A 4,264-nucleotide genomic window follows, 5' to 3' on the forward strand; every position below is an offset into this window, starting at 1 on the left:
ACGCTTACATGGCCAGTAGGATGAGAAGCAGCACTGGGACAAGGCAGCGTGAGGGCCCATCCATCACTGGTGTCTCCTGGAGGAGGAGGCAGCTGTATTGACTTTCACTTGACGTGGGGCATGAGCCAACCAATCAGAGCATCTCCTGTTTCATATAGCATTCTCCTACAAGCGGGCTAAGCTGCTCAGTGACACTGGGTGGTCGCTCTGTGGTATAAAGAAAAGAGCACAGAACAAGAGCGGGGAAACTCTTGAGTGACCAGTTTTGAACACTGGTCACTTCCCAAACATGATAGAGATAAAACCTGCACATTGCTTATTGTGGGCCCTGTGTTCTATATTTTCCTTGTTTTTTGGGGGTTTTTTTTTGCTCCTTAGGCCAACTTAAACCACCACCATGTCCACTTTCCAAACACATTTTATCCCTTACAAATAAACAGGCTGTTATATATGTCATATATATGCACTGCAGCCAACAAGAAGGCCAGAAGTTCAAGACAGTCCAATTTGTCCAAGGATGATTGGCCCTCTCCACCCATTCCTCAGCATGATGCTAGCCAATGCAAAAACATGTTTGTCTCGTTGCATAGAGATTGATTGAATGTGGCCGGATGCGTTTTTTTAGATCTTGCAAAGACGACATGTCCAGGAAAAAGAGGACGTCTCGTCACACATAATAACCCCATCACCCCAGAAGCGCCCATCATGTTTCACTGCTTCGTCAGCTTTGTCTAGGGTAGCATGACGTTAACAAGTGGGCTGGGTGTATGTCATTTTGCGGGTGTAAAGAGTTTTACAGTGTGTTTTGATTGTGCTGGATGCATCACTTCCATGTACTAAATTCCCATTATTTAATGCAGGGGTTTCATCATATATGCTTTGCAGCCAATCAGAAGTCCAAGAGTCCAAGACAGTCCAATTTGACTGGCCCTCTTCACCCATCATTCACAGAATCAGAAGTTAATGTTCTCCTCCAAGCGTGTTCAGCGGTCCAATGACATTGCGCCAGCAACAGTTCACAAAGATGTGGTCTATATTCCTGGGGCTTGAATGAAGCATTGGACGTCCCTCATCCTGGCATCATGTGTCCTAGCTAGTTGGAGGGAATTAAGGAATGATGAAACATACAAAGGAAAAAGAAAAATACAAAGATATACTGTTTATCACCTCTGGTCTGACTGGTGGCCACATGTTGTTTCCCATTCAGATGGAAACACTCCATATATCTTCAGGGCGGAGCTAAACTGCTATTGGCTAGATATGCTGATATATACACCCAATGTAAATAGTGTACACTCAAAAATTCTAACACTAACAGTCTTCAGATGCTACAAAAAGCAGTTTTGCTTCAAAGGCAAACAGACAAGCCATTTAGCCAATGATCCTGTCTTTCTGACACAAAGATACAAACTACAATTCAGATACACTTGGCCCCACGAGAAGCATCTCCTCATTTGTTTTCCTATCCAGCTTTAATTAACAGCGTATCAAAGGCTGTTAGTGAGTTGGTGGGATCAACAGGGACTTGTGCATTATCATAACTGGGTTTAGGATCTTTAATATTCCCTTTAACGTCGCTTCCCATTTCAGAAAGCCCATTTGATTCTAAGGGCAGCTGGCTAAATGGGCTTATGAGACTGGAGGTTAGGAAGATTTAGGTGGCCCACAATTCCAAACAAAATAAAAAAGAGGTGGATTAGACTGGATAATGGGGTTTAACATGAAGTTTTTGTCACCTTTATGACAAGTTTAGTCTACCAGTGCTCTAGAAAAAAGGAACTGCTTTCATATATAAGAGTAACTAATCATCACTATTTTATCAAAAAAATAGAGAAAGGAGAACATAGAGAGTACCCTCCATTTACTATTTTTTTTTTTTTGTGCAGCGGATCAGACAGAAGATGTTCCACTTGCATAAGAAAAGTTAGAGATTCAAGATTCAGATTGTTGAAAAAATGGGACCTCATACAACTCCTGGCACACCTGGTAGACCACCAACACTGCCCCCTTCAGATAAACTGCATTCAACTGAAGACTCAATGTGGTAGGTCTGAAAGGATTGAACCTTGAAGGTGTGGAGAATCTGAACGTGAGACTCCTGAAATCCAGAAAAGAGGTAATATAGGTGAGGGGTGACCTCACTGAACACTGAAACATCTGATATTCTAATTTCCTGTTAAACATCTGCATCTGCTTTTTCCAAAAAACATGAAACTGTCTGTTAGGTTAGATCCCCAGGACTGGCAGGAAATAGCTGATGGGGTGGACGGGGGGGGGGGGCAAGGGAATGAACAGCACATTCTCCTCCCTCAACATTCATGGCCTTGAGCATGAGGGCACCTAACCACCAATTGCTCCTTGACTGTAGAGGTGGCTTCCCACCGCTCTGGTTGTGTGTTCTCACTGCCCTATTCACTAATGTAGGTCCAGTCCAGGGCTGGCCCGGGCCTTTATGGGGCCCTAAGCAGATACCACCACCTCAACACCAGATGCTTTATCATTTCATAGAGAGAGATATTGTGCAATACATTGAAGCGCCCAGGCCTTTATCCACCACCCAAGCGGGACTTATCTGCATTTGCCCCACAGTAGCAGCAGCCAACAGCAGAAACTGCTTAACCTAGTGTTGGTGCGCCAACTATGAAAATAAATTCATATAAAAATCTCTTTTACCAGTAAAATATCATTTCGTTTTGTGATTTAATGTTATTTTTAAAATATATATTTTTATCATGATATCTTGGTGCTCTTGGGGGCCCCCTGGTGGCACTGGGGCCCTAAGCGGCCACGTAATTCGGGCCTGCTCTGTGTAGGTCTGTGTTCGTGTGTTCACTGTTCACTGATCCTCTGACTTTTAAAGAGTCCTGTAGCTGAAACCCACAGTTTAAATTATGCAGTATGTCTATTAATTCAGTTTCTATAATTAATAAGTTATAATTGATATTGCTCTGATTACAGGTTTCTGATCAGTATTGCTGTCTCTCTAATCTACTACTTATACAGGCCGTACATCAGCCTGTTCATGCTCCTAAACCCTCCTTAATTTCCTCCTTTCTTTTCTCTCTCCCATGTGCTGAGCTGCCCCCTGCTGACTGCTCGCCGCTCTTGAGAGTCCATTTGTAGTTAGGCACTGATGCCTTCCCTTTGGATCCTGTCCTGCTGTAAAACCCCCAAAATATATCTGTGCTCCTCCTAACCCCTTGTGTTTTTCCATCCTTTCTGTTTTCTCTCTCTCTTTCCCATGTACTGAGATGCCTGACCCACCTCTCCACTATCCTGCTGCCTGCTGTCCTGCTCGCATTGATTGGTCCTCATCTTACTGCATGGCTTTGCTTGTACCTGTTTGCTTGCATGGGCTTTCATCTTTCACTCATGTTTTCTTCTATCTTCTATGGCTTGACTGTCCATTTGCCATTTTTCTCTTAATTCAGTTTTGTTTGATTGTTGTTTTTGCTTCCAGTTTTGCTTTTTATGGAGCTATCCGGTGTCCACCAAGGAAGATGGGTTCTCCTTTTTGAGTCCTGGTTCCTCTCAAGGTTTTTCCCCTCTCGATCTGAGGGAGTTTATCCTTGCCACTGGCTTGTTCTAAAGTGGCTCTGACTCGGATCTCTGTAAAGCTTCTTCGTGACAACATTTGTTGTGAAAAGTCTATAGAAATGAATGTGAATTGAAATAAATTAAGCCTGTGACGGGCCTTCAGCTTCAGGACAGGGGGACCACAGTAAACACTGCTTAGACGTTCAAGGTCATTTTTGCATTTCAGAGCCAGAATAAAGTCTAGACTGTAATGAAAACAGAAATTGAATCAGAATTATTTAGAGAAAGTGGCTGTAGTCCATTCGAGGCAACCAAAAGCATAGCCAGATCATCATCTTTGCACTCGTTAATGGTCTGTTTTCATTATCTGATCCCAGCTTTACACTCGCAGGTCCTGAACTGATGTTCTGAGCTTCACATGGATAATTTTTTGAAAAGGTAAAGAGAAATATCATGAACTGTCTGTTATAACCTACAGTGATATGAAGGCTGCTGGGCATTTGAGCATTAATGAAAGACTTGGTCTGGAGGTCTGGAGGTTCTTCATACATTGTATCTTCATCCTAAGCAGATGGAGCTGCTTTTGCTTTGGTAGACGCAGGTCAGGTTCTAGGATTTGATATGCTTTGATTGTAACTGAAACTGAATGATATGTGCACCATAAGGAATACTATAAACTAATAGAGATCCTATAGGTCATGAAAGGGTGGAAGTGAGCAGTTAAGTC

This window comes from Salminus brasiliensis, chromosome 5 (genome assembly GCF_030463535.1).
Source record: "Salminus brasiliensis chromosome 5, fSalBra1.hap2, whole genome shotgun sequence".
NCBI lineage: Eukaryota > Metazoa > Chordata > Actinopteri > Characiformes > Bryconidae > Salminus > Salminus brasiliensis.